Source organism: Maylandia zebra, linkage group LG19 (assembly GCF_041146795.1).
Source record: "Maylandia zebra isolate NMK-2024a linkage group LG19, Mzebra_GT3a, whole genome shotgun sequence".
Taxonomy (NCBI): Eukaryota; Metazoa; Chordata; class Actinopteri; order Cichliformes; family Cichlidae; genus Maylandia; species Maylandia zebra.
This window is the reverse complement of record NC_135185.1, coordinates 17,435,472-17,457,340: the sequence shown is the minus strand read 5'-3', so window position 1 is coordinate 17,457,340 and position 21,869 is coordinate 17,435,472. Positions and strand designations below refer to the sequence as shown.

At 41.0% G+C, this 21,869-nt stretch overlaps 1 protein-coding gene across 4 annotated transcripts in view; it reads left to right on the top strand.

Moving 5' to 3' along the window:
• Window positions 1-4,640: 4,640 nt before the first annotated feature.
• daam2 (dishevelled associated activator of morphogenesis 2) overlaps window positions 4,641-21,869 on the top strand; it is a 113,979-nt gene continuing 96,750 nt past the window's right edge. For 3 of the 4 annotated variants that reach the window (XM_076877851.1, XM_076877849.1, XM_076877850.1), the window contains exon 1: window positions 4,641-4,807. The gene's annotated coding sequence lies outside the window, so the exon portion shown is untranslated. The remainder of the gene's footprint in view (window positions 4,808-21,869) is intronic. The other variant, XM_076877848.1, reaches the window with a different exon arrangement.

Genomic DNA, 21,869 nt, shown 5'->3' with positions numbered 1-21,869 from the left:
AATCTGTGTGTGTTTACTTACTAAGTCGACATGTGTTTATTCAGTTAGCGCCATTCCTTCCCAGACACCCTTGAGATCTCGACGTGTTGACTGGACCTGTTGACATCTGCAGCCCTGTCAAACTACAAGCAGCCCGGCTCCCGTCTGACGGACAATCAGAATATCGTCCTGTAACTAAATCTGTTTCTCTTGGCTTTATGCATCAGACTTCAGAGTTTCTTCTTATTTAAATGGTTTGACTTGTGCTTGAGTTGTCTGCCTGGACACTCAGGATTATGAAGTCCAGCGGTCGTCATGCCTTCCAAATTTATACTTAGGAGTATTTCAGCTCCACTTCAGCAGAGTCTGGATCTGTTCTCCACTCTGTTCTCCAGCTCTGAGCCTTGGACAGGTTTACTGGAAAAATACTTAATTTGTGGTGGCGTCACTTAAGATACTGTTTACTATGACATGGCGGGTTTATTATATTATATTAAATGTTGTACATTTATATTCCAAACAATAGGATTGTTAAGATAAGTCTGACCCACCACTAAACTTAGAAGCCAAACTCTACATGTCGCCAAATCCAGTTCACTAACTTTAGGGAGGTGGGGGATTGGGTTAAAAAGCTAAGGTTAAAGTTACTGACTGAGTATCATTATCTGCCATTAATCTCACTCTTCTATGATACTCTATCCTCAGTGGATTATAGATTTGACCACCTCCTCCCATTTTGCCAAATTGAGGAGATTAATCAAAGCATTTTGCTTGCTTTTCTCCCACGGCCTGAATCACTCGCTCTCACTGGATAATGTCAACCCAGCTTTGACAGGCCAAGCCACTGAGCTACTGGGCAGCTCCACTCTGGCTTCCTCCTCCTGAAACACATACAGTATACCCTTGTTTCAGCAATAGCTGGCACATTTTGCTCTAGACAGAAAGTGATGATACATAGAGACAAGTGCAAGCTATTTAAAAAATTTTAAGCCACACAGTAAGAGAAAGAATCTGTCTCTTAATGTGTAACAAATGTTTAAAGGGATTTGTTTTTTCAATTAAGGCACAATACCTCCATAGCAACAACTCAAAGCACTCGGTTGTTCTGTAACTCAATGTAAAATAGCATTGAGAGCTTAGGAAACTGGTTATAGTCTAATAGCATGACAGTATTTAAAGAATGCTAAATAATGCGGGTACCAGCTAAGTGTCTGCTTTCAGTTTGACACCTTATTTCCACAATGGTACTGGCTACAGGCTGATATATTTAGAAAATAAGTTCCTGGAAACTGTTTTTATTCTTTCAGTTATTTAAATTTTATTATCACATAAAGCATGAGAAGAACCATTCCCTACCTGCCCCCGTGTTAATTTTGTGATTAGACTGGCATCAGTGCAGTGCATCAGCATAAAATAGCATGTCTATCCTGATGATTGCTAGGGTATCTCTTACTCCTGTGCCACTGTGAAAACCTGAAAAAAAGATGCAATACCTCAACTGACCACTTGAGGTTGGCTCCAGAAGTGAGTCAATCCCCATAGACATGTCAAAATGTCCAAATTCATCCTCTTATGTGAGATAGTTACAATTCAGTGATCCGCAGTGCCGGACTAACTAACAAACTAGTAACTAGTAATGAAGCCATTAGCGTATACTTTTTCTCTTAACTGTTTACAGCTTGGTACTAAAAAAAAGTTGTTTTTTTCCCAAAAGAGCCCCACCTCTTTAAGTTTTGATTAGGAATTTAACTTTCGCATTATTAGGAGCATTGCTTCTTCTTCGACGTGTGGATGCTGACCAAGAAGTAACCTACAGACCTGAATAATGGACCAAATGAGGAAGTTTACTAAACTGCATCTCGCAAAAGGTTGATTCTGTTCATCTGGACGTAGTGTTTTCACCAGGAGAAACATTTTTAATCATCCAAGTGACTTCTTCAGTCTCAGCTGACTGCAGGTTTTCCCCAACATTATAAACAGTACATTTGCACAATAACTAAAATGCAGTTTTGCACAAAAACTGAATCTCCTTTTAAGTCATTCTGTCGCAAGTTACCTCAGAGACTCTCATGCTAAAATGATAAATTTACTTTTACTATTTTCAGTCTTGTACAGAAAACCAATGTTTTATCTTTTCATCCTTCATAACAACTGGGCTCTGGAGTTTGGTTTGAGTTATGGGTGAGGTTACTTTGACTGTTGGACTTTCTAAAATAGACAGCTCTAGCTGTTTGCTCTTACATGGTGGTTGCCAAGGGGCAGAGTCAGTAAGGAAAACAAGAACAGGTAAACTTTAGAGCTTCCATCTATTATACAACCATGAATTCTAACACTCCATATTGCATGTGGAGGAATTATCTCACATGCTGACACCACAGCAGGACTCGTTCTCACCCTCAAACATATAAATTAGTGCTGATGTCCACGTTTGAGCCCAGGTCAAAGTGTATGCCCAGAATTTGCAATTAATGAAGGATCACAGGCTGTGAGGAGATCAAAACACAGCCAGTCATACTGTTTCTTCATATTTCAGAGGATTAAGTGCTTAGCAGCTGCTCCGGCAAGACCTTTGCTTTGTATTTGGGGAACTTTATTAGGCTTTAATTCACAGGAAAACAAGAAATTTGCAGTAAGTTTGAAGAACTTATCTTCTACAATAAATTTTAGGATTTGTGGTTATGTGACATGAATGTTCTCTTCCTGCAGAGAGATATATTGGCTGTTTTGATGTTTATTGAGATCAATGACAGTGTGCAAATAATTATTCACTATTAACAAAATGAGTTGGCTTTACTTTAAAAAAAAAAAAAGAAGCAAACTTGCTGTCTAAATTTTGAGACAACAAAGTTACAGTTTCAGTGCTCCAGGAATACTACTTTTAATAATGTATGAATGACAACCGTGAACAAAAACACTGACTGCGATTCATTAATCGCTACAGAAGTCTTAGTCATGGTGGACTGTTAAAAGGTAAACCATTGTGCTATTCTTGGCCACACAAACATATTACACAGCCCCAAGAAGCAAAGTCTAAACACAACATAACTGATCGAAACGCTGCGAGAATAAGGATTTCATGTTAAACATTAGCAGGTCCACGATTCCTTGCGCTTGCATACAGAAGTGTTCTGTACTACCTGTTCTTCATTATTCTGCTTAATATACTTTATACAGCCTTAATTTTGTTGTGTTCCATGACAAGAACACTGGTTTTAATAATGTAAGGACAACAACCCTGAACATGAACACCAACTCTGATTGATAGTCATATCAATTATTAAATAAGGATTTGGAGACAAACAATAAGAGTCCAGTGTCAGCATTGTGGACAGGAGTCCCAGACACCTGAGCATGCTGAAAAAGGTCACTGTACCCTCTCAACTGAACTCTGCTGACTTAGTTTTATAAATATGAATAAAATTAATTTGTTCGATAGGATTATAAACAGTTAAATGCCAACATCAATAAAAATCAAGCCCATGCTAATTAGAGCATCTGATCCAATCGTAGCAGCATGACTGAAGACAATCCTGGATTTTGGAGCGCATGGCCTAGACATGTCAGACCTTGGAAAGCTGGCTACCTCTTACGTCTCTGTTCGGAACTAATAAGAGGCAATCATCAGCTCTGTCAGTTGAAACTCACAAAACAAATTGGCAATGAGTGCACTGTGCATTTATGGTTATTATGTGTACTAGTTCATGATGTTGTTTCAGCTATGTTGCTTGAATTTGTTGTGCAGGCAGCATTTTTTAAAAACCGAAGTATCAAAGTCAGTTGAGCCTAATGCCCTCTCTCTGCCTGCCCTGTTCATCTGCTCTGTCACTGAGCCTGTAACAGTCCCATGAGTCTTTACCCTTCTACCATGGCAGAAGTGTTCTTTGTGATTACTCAATACAGTGTTATTTAGTGTAACAAGTATGCATCACTATACTTCTCAGTATGACAGTATAAAGGACAGAGTGGTACTGCATGGAGTAACCAATGGTGGATTGCAACTAAATACTGTTAAATACTTTACTCAAGTACTATTATAATTTACTGGTACTTCAAGTATTTCTTGTGTTAAATTCTACTTTTACTCCACTGAATATCACACTTGATATTCCTTGCTATTTATTGCAATGCGTTAGTTACTTCTTACTTTGCAGATTTGAAATGCAAAACCATCTGCTGCAATACAGCAAGAAGGTTGTGGCTTTGACGCCAGCTGCAGATCCTTTTTTGTAGTCTTTGCGAGTTCTCTAAAAAGGTGCGTGTTTTCGGTTAATTGGTGATTCTAATGGTTGTTTTTCTCTCTGTATTAGCCCTTCAGTTGGCTGGGTCTTGCCCTATGACAACCCCCGACCCTGAATTAGGCTAGCAGTTAAGATGAATGATAATCCTTTTCCAGGCTCTTGCACAGCCTGTGTTAGTGTTCTTTATGAAGAGCTTCACAGGAGCATAGAAATGTTGTCGAGTTAGTATATATGGAGCATAAAAAAAGAATTATACGATGCTATTGCATTTGTATTATTTTCCTGTAATGAGCAAGCTATGATTTCATGCGGTCGTGTTCACCTCTCACACACGCACACACCCACTCGGATAGGCAGGCAGAGTGCGGTGACTTTAAGACAGGAGGCGTGGTGCTGCTGTTGTGACCGACTTGTCAGTGCCTTCACTCTCCACTATCATTCAGCTGAATGAACCTCCTCGTACAGTCAGCACAGCTCAGCGGCTCTCTGTTTATCCAGCCCGCTGTGATTTCTCTCCCATATTCCCGCTGACAGCCACACGGGATTATTATTTCCGAGCAGCGACTGATTCTCCGCAACGCGTCTGCAAGGTAAGTTTACGTTTCCTCTGCCAGGCAGCCTGGGCTGAGCTGGAGGCTGGGATGGTTCTGCCTTCAGCAGCCGTAGAGGCAATCGGGGCCATCGGTTTGGATATATATTTGAACCCCTGGATGTGGGAAAGTGTCATTTTGATGCTACAGTCTCTGCTGATTAGGACAGATTAGAGTTTAATTTTAAATGTGATCAAAGAACCTTTGCTGTGGCTTTACCTGACTGCCCTTTTTTCCTGCTCAACATGCCAATTAGGATCCAGCACCTGATCTGAAGCCTGCTAGTTCGCCTGCATTAATATTAAAGGGAGAAAATGATTAATGGCTTCAGTTATAACACATCATTGGTGCCATTAGGTGTATATCAGTGCATTTATATGCAGTTTTGCGCATGACAGCCACCCCCCACCGATTATCTTTGATCTGTTTGACGGTTTTCTCACAGTGATGTGATAATTTTGAGATAATAATGTCGCTTTGTGTTATAATGATGGACTGCAGTGAGTTTTGCACGATGCTCAATGCATTTGACCTCGATATTATCCACCTATGCATTCACTGGGCCACACAGCGCTGATGTTAGTTCCTGTCTCCGTCTATAGAGGGCGCTGCGCCACCTCCACTGCTGTGTCATCACCCACACTGCAAAGAAATAGCTTCTCATAAGAAGATCTGTTCAAATCAAGTAATTAAAAAAAAAAAGGAAAGGCATTTAGACTTGGGGCACAATTAAGGCCTCTGATTTTTTCCACTTTATTATTATAATTAAATGAAATGGAAAATATTTTCTGCTTGTTGCACCAGATTCAGACTCTCAAACTTATTGGGGGACTCCTGTTGATCCATACTTCTTTGAGTGGATAGGAGTTCCCTTTCTCTTGGACTAAGTCTGGCTACACCAGCTGTTCAAGTTCATTAATTTATTCTCTGTTAAATGTATTTATTTTTAATTTTGTAACATTTCGCCCTGTTGATAACCCTAAACCTATTTATTTCTATATTTCTTTCAACATTTCTTTTCTCATCCAGAGTTAAATACCATTCAAAGTATCATGTGATGGCCTCTTCACTTACTTCTTCACTGATATGATAGTGCAGAGATCGATATGCCTTTTATTTTTGGTCCATTTAATGGGATTTGTGAAGTAATGTGTTTAGTCTTGATTGCAGTTTTTTTTCTTTCTTATCTTTCATACTGTTTTACATCCAGATGTGTAAAAACTTGACAACCTCTCCATCTCTAACCGAAATCAGGCCATTCAAATGACAGATATTAATGTTAAGGATCATGTATAAAAGGGAAGCTTTTGTGAATCTTGCATTGCTATTGGAAAAAGAAAACTGCACTTTAATAATCAGAAGATACAGGCATCCCTACTTAATGGCCACACTGCTTGTCAGAGGCATCAGGAGCTGTTTAATCCGTCTGAACATCTGGCAGTGATGCAGCGTCGGCTGCTCTTGGCCAGCGGTTGAGGCTTTACAAGCACAGCACCATGCTAAGCACAAAATGATCCCCTCCTTCTCGTCCTCCTCTGCCTCCTCTTTCTCCTCCTTACCCACATGGCTTAGCATCATTCCTTCTTCCGGATCAAGATTGTGCTGCATCAAATAAAGCCACAGTGATCCCCAACTTTTTGGCCGTGTGTGTGTGTGTGTGTGTGTGTGTGTGTGTGTGTGTGTGTGTGTGTGTGTGTGTGTGTGTGTGTGTGTGTGTGTGTGTGTGTGTGTGTGTGTGTGTGTGTGTAAAAAGGCCATTATTGGTGAAAGGATTGGGGTGGATTATGGCATAGAAATTACATTTTAATCATTGGTTAAGTAAGTGGCTTGGAGGATTTGTGCATGTAAAGCTGCTGAAGGATTTTTTTTAAACAATGTGTAATGCACATACGTCACAGGCAGGAATAGGTTGCCCGCTGAACCAACAGACTTGTGTTAAAGGATGTCAGTGATGGATGGATTTATTCAAAAGTCCTGTTGCATATCTCTGAGCAGAGCTGAGCTTTTAATACATTATAAGCTCTTTCACAGGCATGCAAAAATTCACATATAAAGCAGGAATATTTGTCCCGTTTAACCTTAAATCAGACTAAGGAAGCAATTTTCCTGGAGTATTTTTGAGTCCACTGTTTTGACTGTAGTGCACAATCCTTGTCCAGCTACCTGTGTGTTTTTAGAGGAGGTAGGGAAGAAAAACACATGTGTAATCCAAGAGAAACAGGCCCGGTGGGCTGAGGTACTCGGCTTCTGGCTGTGCCCCTGCTGACTGAGCAGGAGCTGGACTACTTTTGGATGTGTATGTTTGTTTCTGTGGCCAGAAGCATGAGTAGCAGCCTTGCTTAGCTTTGGGTGGTTGTGTGTGTTTTTACCTGGTATCTGAGTGGCCACAAAGCTGTGGACTGTGCCTGGTCTAAGCTAGGACTGTTTGCCAGCTGGGGAAAGACAGGACCATTGTTCCCGGTGAGCAGTTGAGGGAGAAGTGTGCTCTCTTCTAACAGAGCCAGATGTTTTGGCTGGCTGTTGCTGCTCGTCCAGTCTGTGAGGTGAGACTGTGGCAGTGAGGAGGGGGCAGGAGTGAGCCTGTACTTGGTCATGGGAGAGCATGTCGCTTCTCCTTTCTGCAGCCTGCTGACTGATGATGTGCTTTATCAGATGTTCAGACTCGATCCAAACTTTAAATAAATCACTGTGCAACAAGTGCTGATCATCTCATCATCTAGAAAGCAGCGACACCCCCTTGTGCACCCTTACAGTTCATCAACAAGTGTTCCAAGTCGATATATTTGTCCCTGTCTCCCCTCATAAAACTTTTCATTTGCCTTCTTTACTCGTCCCTCATCAATTACACACTGAGTGGCTGCAGTAGACCTTCTGCCAGTCTCTCTCTTTGTGTGGGGGAGAGGCAGCGTGCTGACTTACTGTATCTGTGCAGAGTTTCTGGCACAGGGCTAAGGAGTCTGGGAGTAATTAGCTGTGAGGTTATAATCTAATACCAGACACAGTTTTGGGTCTGTTGGATGCCCACCCGCCCCCTTCCTCTCCTTCCAATCCTCAGGCACAAGTGGTTATGAGACCCCTCTTCACTCCTCATCCTCCCATTTCCTACTTTACTAGACCTTCATTTATGAGTACATGTGAAAAAAGTGGAAGTGGTTTGATTCTATGATTTGTTTTTACAGCAGGAGGTAACCAAATTTAATGCCATGAATACAGTACAGCCAAGGGTTTCTTCTTCTTCTTTTTTTTAAAGGTTAGAGCTGTACATATGTTCAGAAACACTTTGAAATCCATGCAAGGACACATAAAATGTCCTCTTAGTAGAAAGTTGCACAGTATCTATCCTTTCTGGAATTTCACACCACTTCACTATTGGGTTATGAAGCCATCACTACCTGAGGCTCTGCCTATGGTTCCTCTTGGGTTGTCCATATTGTAATCTAGATTAATGTTGGTGGTGCAATCTAACCACATTCACTGCAGGTGTGTAGATGTCAGAAAAAGATGCCACACTCTGATGTCTTCTTATTTGCAGACTAGTTGATTAGCCTAAATTGAATTTACTGGGACATGCATGCCTTTTTCCATAGTTTTTTTTTTTTTTTTTTTTTTTTCCGCGAGGGACTTGATGACGGTGACACATGAGTGTGCTGATGATGTGCTGATATTGATGGCAAACTTGAACTTTGGAGTGTTTTCCTTCTTAGCCAAACCCTTTTAGGTGCAAACAGTGCACACAGGTTTATACATGTTGTGTGGTCACCTTCACCAACAAAACAAAACCCATGTTACACCCCAAAACTGTAGTCCTTCACTTGTGCCACAGTTTGAAATAAATCAGCGTGCTGCTTATGTTACTCAACTAGTTTAGAGCTCATCCAAATGACTGTGGCTGTGGTAAATGGTTATGGATAGTTGATGGATCCTGACCACCCTGTGAATTTTCACTGGACAAGCAACATCTACATCATCTCCACAGAGATGTAGAGATGCAGAGTCTTTGCCACAGTAATTGCATTCATTTTACATTTAAATTATTACCGATATTATTTTACAGATGCTTTTTGGGGGGTTTTTGCCTTGTTGATAGTAGAGTAGTGAAGGCAGACAGGAAAGTGGGGAGAGAGAGAGAGAGAGAGAAAGGGAAGATGCCCAGCAAAGGGCCACTGGTCAGACTCAAACCGATGCTGCTGCATTCTAGTCATGTGGCATATGGTCTTCTGCTCACCCACTGAGCTAAACCTGCTCCACTATTTTTGCATTATCTGTTTAAGTAAGCACCTTCTTCAGAGCAATTCTTTACTTTTCTGTCCTAAGTTGTTTTTATATATTTTGCTCATGTAACACTGTTTTTATTTTAATCCCAGTCATTTTTATTTAACAGCTCACTGAGCTCAGCAGAAAACAAATGAGTGCATGAAAGGTGTCAGAATAAACTCAACTGGTGCATCATAACAAGATTCAGTACTTGACCAAGCATGCACATTATTACTCTGAAAGAACTTAAATAAGCATTGAAAAGTATAAGTAGATAAATGCATATGGATCTCTTGCACCATTTGAGATTCATTCTGTTTGAGAGACTCTTTAAGAGTACATGTCTCGTTGACTTCAGTCAAAAGCCTGATTTCAGCTTTTCTAGTGTAGCTCCTGGCCACAGAGGCCCAGTGTGCAGGACTTGTTGATGAGCGGTTGCAACAGGCTCTGGTCTGCTTCTCCCATACAGTAGTGAGGTTGTTCTCTGCTGTTAAAAACCTAAGTTTTAAAGTAACTCCAGCATAGCAGGAATGCTCCCACTGTGCCAGAAACCATTGACATTCGACCAACATTGGTGTAACCCAACTGTAAAGGAGTGCTATGATATGATCTTAATACACGTCAGTAATTTACTTTCTCTTTCTCTTCTGTGGATCCTTCTTTTGTTCTCATTTAATTATTGTGGTTTGTATGTAAACCACTTGTATTTATAAGAGTTTACATACATACAAAAAACCCCAGCTTTGGAGGTGTCTTCACTGTCCAGTGGAATCAAACAGTGCAGGACACGTTTCTGCCTTCTGCTGTGCTTCTTCCTCCTTTTATGTCCTCCCCCTCAAGCTGCCACTAAAGTCTTAATTTCCTGTCATTCTCACTAGCAACAGTCACAAGGTAGAAATGTGGAGTTACACAATCATGTGTTTATTAAATATGGAGGAGACGCTTCGCTTTCTTGACCGTTTTTTTGCACATTGTGCCATTGCAAACTTGTTTTTGTGCACTAGTGCTGCTATAGTGTTTGTAGTGGAAACAGTAGCCTGCTGCCTTGACTACCTGATCAGACTTGCATGTTTCCACCACTGGTGTAAATTGAAGGCAATTTAAGTTTTGGTTTCACCATATGTTGTTGAACCTCTACAGAGGGGAGTTTGTCACCACAATAAAGGTGGTATTTTGGGTGATTACCTATTCCATCATATCAGGACAAAATTCAAAAGGAGCAGGTGCGCAGCGAAGATTGCCTCTTTAATGCTCTGAGGAATTATTTTGCCATGGGTGGGAGTGATTTAGCACTAGGGGTAATAGAGGTTGAGAATATCCCAATATTTCTAAACTTACTGACAGTTCCCTCCCCCAAATACCTCTCCCTCCTTGGTCTCAATCTCTGTCAACTTTACCCTGCCCCCCCACCCCCACCCCCTTCTGCCATCTAACTCAATGCTGTGGTTGTTTTTGGTCCACTGTCTCAATGTAGTCACAGGCAATTAGATCCCGTCAAAATAGGGTGCAAGAAGGCGGACTGAGACTCGGGCACCCAGACCTTTTGCTCCTGCCACTTACACTTGGCTAATATTACCCTGACCTGCCGAGAAAAGGCCAAATAGGTTTTGTCAGTAGATGGAACAGAAAGAAGGGGAGGGGTATGCACTTGGGACCTGTGCACGTGCTACCTCAGTGAACACAAAGCAGCTCTTTCACTAGGGATCTGGAGCACATATGGAATCATTTATCAAACCTCCAGTGCGTCAGCCCCACCATATTCTCTTGGCTTCAGGTCTCCCCTCACCTCTGCATCTCAGGTTCACTTTGCCTCTGAAATTATGTTGAAAAGTGGCGCCTGGAGATGTTCCTCCTTCGCTCTCCTTGGTAGTCATTGGTAAACCATAAATACACTTTGATTTGCAGTGGCTTGCCATGTAAAGTCCTAAAAAGGTTGGCAAGCTAGTCTTGGCTTTCAAAGGCCAGAAAGAAAGCAAAATGCTTAAAAAAATGACACATGTGGAGTTTAATGTGGCGTTTGTGTTGAAATATTGCTGGACATTTTTCAGGATTATTGACTGGTGAACTCCAGTTTGAAGTTAACACTGGAAAGTTGCTGTTGGTGCTGTAGGAGAGTTGAATGAGACATTGTGGCAAGGATCTCAGGAGCAAGCACACCGTATTTGTGGAAAATTCACACAGAAATAATTCCAGAAAGAACAGAACTTTAGTTTTTTATACTGCAGTCTCATGATGACTGTAGACTTGGATCTGTCATCTGCACATCCATGACCCGAATCGCCACATCCCAAAATTGCTCTATTGGATTGCAATCTGATGATTTTCAAGGCCACTTAAGTACAGTGAGCTCATTGTCATGTCAAAGAAAATGGTTTAAGATGATTTGAGATTTGTGACATGGCATGTAACAGTGCTGGATGCAGAAGATGAGTATATTGTAGTCATAAAGGGATGGATGTAGTTGGCAACAATACTCGCATGGTATGTGGTGTTTAAACAATGCTCAACTTGACCTAAAGGGCCCAAGGTGTGCTGAAAATAGATCTCCCACACCATAAGATCACCACCAACAGCCTGAAGTGTTAATTCCATGCAGGATAGATTGGGTCAACTTAACGATATCTGCATACCTGAATGCATGTGATTAGCTGATTAGATATTTGCAGTTGAGCCGATGTATCTAATAAAGTGGCTGCTGAGTGTATATAGATCTCTTTTAAAGTGATGCATTTGCTAATCTTAACTGACAGTGATAATTTTATCTTTGGGTGTTTTTCATTCGGGTTAAGGTTGTATGAACTCAGTTCAAGGTCTGTGCTAACTTTGAGTTAGGTTCACACACAGGGTTTGTTGGCTACTACTTGAATGAATTAGTATCCACTCTAAATTATAAGGACAGTATTTTAACAGTAACCCAATGCCAAAGTGACATCATCTCCAAGGATTGGGCTCTAAACTGCACAGCTGGGTGTAGATAACGGAGCAGCTTGGATGTTTATTTTTTTCCCTTTCTGCATTCCAGCTTCTTATTTATAATAGCTTTGATATCCAGCTCTGGGGGCTACTTCTATAAAAGGAAGTTTGAAGACTTTTACCGACCCACTCGAAAGGAGGCTTGCATGCCACATTTTCGCAAGATGTAACCTTTAGATTTTCATTAGAAAGTAGACATGAATCACACAGGAAAAGAATGTCGTGTTTGGCTTTGGACAAAGCCAGAAACCTAAAGTTATCAGCTCCCTGAGTCGGTTTCTGCTTTTGTGTCATCCAAGAGTGTCTTCAAAGTATTTAAAGTTGTGAATGTTTGAAATTCGTGATTGTGATTGCGTCACCTCTTCATATCACAGGTCAAACTTATGGCTTTGTTGGAAATATACTCCGCAGAGTTTGATGATAGGTGACTTTTGACCTGTTACCTCATCCCAGTGCTTTGCTTGCCCTTCAGGAAATTGATTTTGTTTACAAAGGCCTAGCCGTTATGTGCTTTAGATTGAATTTTCCTGTTGCATTGGGTAGCTGAAGTTATCAATATCCAGGTCTGTATCTTTGTTTTGACTGAGCTGTAATGACAAAGTTCAACCCGTTCCTGTTTAAAATGGGAATATCCTCTGTTTGCAAGCTGAGCAGATTTGATCTCAGTGGCCAAAATGATGCTAAATCTCTTGGTCTAGATTGTCAGTCTTGAGTTTTTATCTTAATGTTGTCTCAAGTTCAGACGGTGCCTAAATTAGCCTAAACTTTTCAACGATAGCAATCCAGATGTCCTCTGTGGCTTGACACCCTGTTTAATGCGTAGCAGATGGTATTTGTAGTGGTGGATTGTGCTGAAAACAGATTACCTTAATGAGGTCATTTACCAATGAACTGTGCAGAGGGGTATCCAAGGCCTCTGGGTTTCTGAAATTTACTGAAGGTTACCTACAGGTTAAACATCCTTGGAATACTGTTGAGACCTCACTTGGATCACTGAATATTCTTTACAAAGCAGTGCATTCTCTTTGAGGGTCCTCTTTACAAGAGATATGGCCTAGCATGTACTTCTATGGGTTGTGTTATTGTAACCGTCAGCTCTTTCCCTCCCTCCCTCCCTCTGTCTCCTTGGTGGACAGGGGTCCTTCGCGCTGCCCTGTGTGGCTCTGTTTGCGTTTGATTGTGGGAAAATTTCTCAACTGTCCGTGAGAGTCCCCCGCTCTCTGGACCGGCTTTTCCCTTGGGGAGGTGAGGGGGGGTCCTCTGTGCTCAGAGATGCTGAGCCCCACTACTCCTCCAGGACCGTTCTTGCCTCAGCAGATCCTAGTGGTAGAAGTGGTGGCAGAATTCCTTTGCCCAGTTTTTAGATTCCCAAACTGGAGTTATTTGCATTATCATCAGGCTCAGGAGTAGGATTTATCTTATCTGGTTGGTGGATCCTTCAAGCTCTTCAGCACAGTGATGAAGAAGCCTGGTAAAAGAACTCACAGCCAATAAATCACTTCAGATTGAGGCCTGAGATTGCGATGTGGGTCTTGATGTGACACAGAGTTTTGAGAATGGGCCAGACTGTGGCAGGTTTACTTTGGCTACCCATGCAAAATATGTTCTGGCTCCAGGGTTGGATATTGAACCTGAAATATGTAAAGTTTATAGCTTGGAGGTTGCTGGGTTTTTTATTTTTATTAAAAAAATTTTTAAAGAGACTTTTCCTGGTTTGTGTACTGAATGTGTCATTTGGCTGGAGGAATTACCTCATTAAACAGAGTTTGTGGCTTTTTATATTTAGATTTTGAATTTCAGTTTTCATTTAATGCATTCAATTGTCGTTGGCAGTGATTTGTTTCCACTTTTGCATATGGATAGTGATGCAGTTTTATTTTCACATTTGCTTTACGGGAAATCCCAGAAACACAGGTTTTGTGTATTTAGTGTCATGGTGACATACTTGTTATGTGTTTCGTGCGCGTGTGTGTGTGGCACTTTATATTGACCAACAACAACAAGATATGACAGGCTGTCAGATAGCCAAGCCTCCTACCCTAATCCTCAATTCAATTTAGTCTACTGTAATTCACTTTGCTAGTGTGACAAATGAGCTTTATTGAAGTGATCTAAGGCTGGAGCATCTTAACAAGATTTAAGAAGTAGCTGAATCACATTTACCCCTCTTGTTTTCCCCCTCTGATCCATCTGAATAATTCTTATCCTATCCTCACCTGCAGCGTTTGGAATCCATAAGCCTATAAATAGTCTGACCTGAGGAAAAAATATGGTTCAGACATGCAGTATCAGACCAAACCTCCCCTGTGATGTCACTTTGTTTAAAACTAAAGGCCATTACTAAACAGTAAAACGTTTTATAAGCTCAACGCCATCATAAATCTCGGGGAGAGTCTTGGATTACTAAATTTGGCTTCTGTATTTTCCCATGCATTTCTTTCTAATCATGTAACGACTTTATGGTGCACTTCAAAGCTCCTAAGCAGAATAGAAAGCTGTGACAGGCACTTTTACTGTGCTCTACAGCCTCTCTCCCAGGCCCTAATGCATCATCCAAGCTAACTGCCATCTTATTGTGTTTGAGCTCTGAGATAGATGAGCAGATGCAGTCGAGGATCCAAGAACGGTTCTGTCCCTTTGCTACTGAGTAACTAAACAGACAAACAGAATCCAAACAGTGGACCTGAGCCATAGATCCTTCATCCCTGGCGAGTTCTTTTCAAAAACTCTTTTTCGCCAAGTGACAAACCGCGTGGTTGGCAACAACTAAAGCATTCAGAGGAGGAATGAATGGGGTTCTGTCTCTGGAGAGGCCTGTTGAAATGGGGTCTTTTGCTTTTATCCCTCTGGAGAGCAGATTGATCTCGCGCAGGTTTGCACTGGCACTGCACTTCAAATGGACTGTTGAAAGGCAGGAAGGCAGGACGTTTATTTGTGCTGCGTTATAAACTGTGTCCTTTTTCCAGATTTTAAGATTTTGTGGGTGTTCTCCATCGTCTGAAAACACTACCAGGCCATCGCTCGCTCCCCGCACTTGTGTTATTCTTAAATTCACCTGTAACTCTAACCCAGACTTTCCCTCTCAACCTGCTTGTTTTCCATGCGTGCTTGCCATAAGTGACAACAGCATCCTCTTCTCATCTACTCTGCTTCGTCCATACTGATGAAAAACACAGGTACTCGTGTAGACTCTGGGTCCTGTTTTATAGTTGTGCAGATGGAGAGGAAGCTTCTTAAAACAGATGTCATCCTCCTCTGATATACGCTCCATCACTCCCCCTGTGGTAAAGATCACATGTGGACATCAGGTGACCCTCTTTGTGCCGTTCACTCGGTGAGTAAGATACTCCCTTCCTCTTCATGCACCTCCTCGTCTTCCTCCTTTGCAGAGAGTGTGCTGGTTTTCTTCTCCTTCTACTTATGTAAACTAGGAGATTGTCTGCCATCAGCATTCAGGAAGTGTGGGGCTAAACAAATGACAGAAGCCAGTAGGAAAATCTCAGATGACCCAAGAATGTCTTAGCAAATCTGAAGAGGAGGTTATTTTTGGTTAGTGACTGATTCAGCCACAACATTAAAACCACTGTCAGGGGAAGTGAATAATATCAGTCATCCCATTATGATGAAATGTTCTGCTGGGAAACCTACAGTCCCAGCACTCATGTGGTTACTACTTTGCCATGTACTAACAACCTGAATGTTGTGACAGACCAGGCCAACTTGTTTGTGCACTTGTGAGATTGCATGGCTTGGAAAGATGACACTGTGATGTCCTGACATTAAACAATTAGTCATTACAACTAGGGCTGAACGATATATCGCATTTGCGATAATATCGCGACATGATCAAGTGCAATTTTCTAACTGCAAAGGCTGCGATTATACTGCGATTATAAGGCTGTCCAAATTACTACCATATCCCAGAATTCATAGCGCGGCCCAGCCAAACTCCAGTTTCCAGCAATGGCGGCCGCTACTAAGTTTTAAAATTACTCATACTAATCTTTCTGGGTCACAAAATAAACTTTTAACATATTTTCAGGCGAGAAAGTAGTTGTGTAAACATCAAATATCTGCTCGGTTTATCAAGATATCCCATATTTGCAAAAGTGCTTCGACGTTTTCAGAGGCGTCTGCTACCCACCAGCTCGACAGCTAGCCGGGAGCTCGAGGATTACTGATGCGGCCGAGAACGGCACAACTCCCGGCACATCATTTTCAGATCACCGCGGAGTTTCGCTGCTCGGGTTAAACGTAATATATAAGTCACTTAGACAACCTAAAAATGTTATTGTTGGGCTTTTTTCAGTGTTTTGTTTGTTCGTGAGTAAATCGGTTTGGCTGAGATTAAAGTTATTAGATTAGATAAAATAAAACTTTATTAATCCCCCGGGTGGGTTCCTCCTTGGTTTTCACACAGCTGACTAAACGTCAAACAGAAAACTTATTAAACAGAAGTGTGAGACAGTCGAGAATTTACACCAGTGTCTGGTTATATTTTAGATAGCAAGAAGCAGACGGCCGAGTTTATTAAACTCCACCGAGACAGCGGTGACGCTAATCAGAACTAGCCTTCTGATTCAGAAGGCTAGACCGTCCAATTTCACGCCTTTAAATTTTAAAGGCGTGTTTGTGTGTGTGTTTATACAATTGCTATTATGTTTGCACTTTATGTGTAATGTTACTGACTGCAGAGATCAGTAAGATGTGTGTATTTTTTATTTATTAGTTTTATTTATTTAATATTATTTTTTAATTGAATGACTGTCTAGTAGTTCACAGATGTCGAAAAACTGAGTGTGGTAAAGCCACTGATTTTGTTTATGTATATTTCTGCAATCTGCACATTGTACTGACTTTCATTTTAATGTTTACACCAGGGTTCCTTGTCAGCACTTTATGCTCAGATGTTTGTAAGCTAAAAATAAACTATTGTGTATGTTCAAATATACTGTTGTGATTGAAGAAGTTAAATAAAAATGTCAGTCATCAATTCATGCATCACCTCATGTCATCATAACAGAGGTCTGTCTTCCAGGAAAGAACAGTTTAAAATTAATGTAATATAGTATTGGCCATACTATATGATGTATTGCTTGTCTTTGTTTAATAATACAGAAGACAAAGACCTTAAAAAATAATCGCATATCGCATCGCAATCGCAATATTGGGGCAAAAAATCGCAATTAGATTATTTTCCATAATCGTTCAGCCCTAATTACAACTATGTTTGAAGTTCTTTAGTCGTGTGGTTTTGTAGCTCTGTGTGGTGTTTTTGCTTTGCACACATCTGCTCCTACTGGTGGCCATTAGGGTTGAGAGACTTTTAGTATTATTTTCCTGTCCCCCCCACAGGGGGCTTTTTTTTTTTTTTTTAGTGGTTTGCCTCTTTGAAAATTAATCTCTTCAGATAAATCCATTATAAAGGACAGTCACTGAAAAAAATATTCTGCTGAGCTACAGTAGAGCTAAACAGATATATTAATGAAAATTTTCATCATGTATGTCTAGTGGATGTAGTGCTGTGGAGACCTGCCATTGTATATTAAGTACATTAAACAGTGGCAATGTGGAAGTCCCCATTTCCTTGTCTGACAAACTAAGTATCAACACTAAGTAACGTTAAGCATATGTTTGCTAGGTAAGCTAGCTGTATTTTTAGGTTTTTGACCAATATAAGCACACATTACAGGCATCTTTCATTTTCTGAATTTTGGTCCATCAGCTTGCTAATGTAGGTTTGCCCGATTTTAGGGTGTTTTCTCACAGCTGTGCTGTGTCCATTTAAATTAAAAGTTAACTTTCCTACTTGGTGAAATTTGTTTGTGCACGTGTGAACATGATAATCGCACTCAGGTGTGGAACCAACCAGACAGAGACTCACTAGTTTGTTTATGGTGAGATCTGACCTCATACTGACCAGGTGATGCTGCAAGTTTGAGCCGAATGCCTTCCTGTAGCCAGGTATGCTTTGCATTCTGGGATGCAGCAGAGTACCATTGCCTAGCCCATGCAGTTTTGGCTGATGTCTTGCCCAGATAAATGCAAATGTTAGGGATATATCAATTAGGTCCTGTATTTTCTTTTGTCGCTCCAATGACAACACAAAACAGTTTTTTGTACCAGACAGTAAACACATACACTTGGACACTTTATAATGGGAGTCATGGAGCGCCACTCGGTTTTGGAGCCAGCTTCAAGTGGCCGTTAGAGGAACTGCACTGTATCATGACATTTTAATTCAGCCCTAGATATTTCAACAGCCTTCTGCCTTTATATTAGCAAGCGCTGATTATTAAATGTTTGTCAAATTTGAATGTTGTCCAACCATTGTGTCCATAATGGTGCGCCTTTTTAAAAGCAGTTTTGAAAACAAAAGAATTTATGTGAGAGAGATGCAGACCCAGGATGCTAAAAGCTCTTGCAAATGTATGCGTGTGTGTGCACACATGTGTTGAAGGGTCCAGGCTGTCAGCAGTGGAGTGATGGAGAGATAACCCATAAGCCAGTGCTCTGTGTGCCAAGCCATCTGACTCAGTGCAGGAGTTGGCCGGCATTAAAGCTACTGGAGGCTGATATATTTTCTCTCTGTCGCTCTCTCTTCCTGCAGAAGCTTAGATGGGCTGCCCATTTTCAAAGTCTTACAGCCTGTATTATTTCTTCAGGCAGTGATCCATCTAGCAAATGGCTTCTTAAAGTCCAGTCAGTTTCATCCTCTTCTTTACCTCCTCACTGGTCACATGGTCCAGGAGCCACAGGGATTAACTGTGCCCTGTAAAGAGGAGACTCATATTGTGATTATCAGAAGGAGAGAGGGAGCTGAAAAAGGGGAATAGGGATGCTACTGGACTGTAACCATGCCCTTGACTCTATCTTTTGGGGCTGATACTAGTAGCAGGGGGTGGATTAAAGGTATTACTCTGACAACCTGGACCATTGGAACAGACATAAATGCTACCATATCAACCCATGCACACATCACTGCCTTCATAATCCCCAGCATCCACCCTGCTGTGCTGACAGACAAAATCCCCAAAGTGCACAACTAACTGCGAGTGACCGTGACTATTTCAGCAGTACGGAGATTAGCTTTAAAGAATAAAGATGCAACATTTGTAAGTTGATTTTTAGTGGCTGTGGGAGGAAGGATATCTTAGACAAAACTTGCACTGCGTTTGTTGAAGTATTTCCAGGATAATGATTCACATTCAATTAGTGAGAATTAAATGGGATTTTCCAGTTGACCTGAGGGAGGTGGGTGGGTTTTGAACCTCCTAATTGGAAAAAAATAGGTGATGTTCCTGTAATTGTGAATAATCTGTAGTGCAGGAAAAGTGTGCTGTCTCAACTTCATGCTCAAAGATGAAACCATCGGAATAATAAATATATTTTATGTTGATACTTTTGTTATTTTTCACCTAATTTTCTCCCTCGCTCACTTTTTCCAGTCTTTGGATGCCTGCCTCTCTTGTGCTCTGCCCTCATTTGCTGCCAGGTTTCCTTGACAACAAGCTGCAATACATAAACTGGGCAGCGTTCAGGGAACGTAGCACTGCAAAACAGAAAGTCGTTCTCGTTATCTCTCATCCCTTGCATGGTGCTCCCATGGTCCTCGGCTAGGAGCAGGAATCTCACAAGCAAATGGATTGTTTTTCAGTGTTCATCATTTTAAATCAGAGAAGAACAAAATCTTCATTCACTAATTTTTTTTCTTTCAGTGAGATGATGCACTTGAACATAGCTTCAGTACAGAGCATTAAACTGATGGGCTGCATACAGAGTTTAATTTTATTGCTAATTTTCAATCCTTATCCCCAGTTGGGCATTATATCCACATTTTATGATCTTCAAACTCATAAAAAAGAACACACTCTGGATAGAAAACGTCTATAAATGCAAAACAACAAAATTACAATGAATAATGTCTGAACAACAATTTCTGCAAATGCTGAGGAGAGGATGTAAGGTAAAAAATAAGTGTAAAAAAACAGTGTATTACATATTAATTTTTAATTTAAACAAAAGAACTAATACATCACTAACGTTACTTAATTACTCACTAGAGTAACTTGCTACACTACATTTGCATTACTCCACAACATAATATAACACTATAAAACTTAGGATACAGTCTCACACATGAAGACATGCTCAAGATTTTTTTTCTCCACACTTCACACCTGATGGCTCATCACTTCCTTTGTTACCTGTTGAAGGCCCTGGCTCTTAGCTGGGGTGAGCATACGCAGCTTTAACATCAATCTGGGTTCTTCAGTAGCTTTGTGTTTGCATGATGTCTTTGCACATGAGTTCTGGCTGGGCACAGTTTGCACTTTGTCGTCACTTTCTTTCCTGCAATAAAAATGACAGCAATATTTATATCTCCACTCTGCAAGAGTTGTGCAGCAGACTGCTCGAATACTCTCCTCCTTCCTGCACATGAACTGAATCAGGTGATTGTAGTGCAAGCTTGCAGGAAAAAAGGTGTGTTTGAATTTTTCTTTCTACTCACCCATATTGATGCAAGTAACAGCATAATTGCTTACTGTAATATGATTACTAAACTTTATACAGCAATGTGTTAAACTGCAAACTCTTTTGCAACTTGCAAAAGAAAGCTTTAGTGTAAAGTAGAGCTTGAAAGTTTTGGACTCTTAGAAATGCCCCTGTCAGATTTCTGGTAATTTATAAGAGAAAGAGTTCTTTTGTTTCAGTAGAATTTTGTTTGCTCCAATATAATTTTCCTACTGATAAATTCATATTAGTAAACACAACATGCTACTGAAAAATATGATTTATACTTGCTGAAAATGCTAATGGAACTGCATTAAAACCATAAAGTGACCCAAACGGCTGAGCGGTAGTGTTCATGAATGAACACACACACACATACACCCACCCTACCTGACGTGACCTTGCTTTCCTGACATTCTTTCCAAGATCTGGGGAAGAGGAAAGGTATCTGCTGATTGGAGGTTTGGCCCATGAAACAGAATGGATGGAAGAAGCCCTGCTGTGATTCATTTGCACACACAAACTGTCTTAGAGCGCCACTGACAAAGTATTAAAACAGGCGGTGAACATAAATCTGTCTGAATTCGTTTGGCTACTGGTCAGTGCTGTGCAGTACATTTCCCAGACTTGCCTTCTCTTCCTTTTAATCTTCATTAGAAGCAAACCTTCAGACATGATGGTGCATCGGTTATTTTTACTGTAGTGTATTCCTATCTGTGGTGTTCGACATTGCAAACACCTCTCTGGCTTGGGTTCCCTTTTTCACAATTGTCAAAACTCTTTAAGCTCCCCCGCAGAAAAGGCCTTCAAACAGGAAGCTGTTGACAGGTGAGGTCATTTAAATCACCCCCCCCCCCCCTTTTTTTTTTTTTTCATTGACCTACTGCATCCTTCCTTTCATTACATTCACAACAATCAATGCTCATAATTATTGAAATGGCTCCTTTGGACTGTGTTTTGAAAGGTTACCGAGTTCTCTTATATCACACCCTGCATCGCAACTTGGGGTCTCAGTGCTCCACAGTGGCCACCGTAATAATGCCAGTTCTCACTGCACGTCCTGGTGCTGTGGAAAGAAAAAGAAAACTCAGACTCATTGTTCTGTGAAGGAAACTCAGATGCAAGGAGAGGAAAGGCTGCAGGGGAAGAAGTACTGACCCACATTTTTGCTACAGTGTGCAATGGGATTCGAGGCCCAACCTGACCATTTAACTTTAATAGCATGTAATCTGAACAATGTGTGTTGATTGTATGCCGCCGGAGCAGATTAACCCAGATTTGTAGTGCAGGGGTCAAGGGTTTAGTTTTTTTTTTGGGGTTT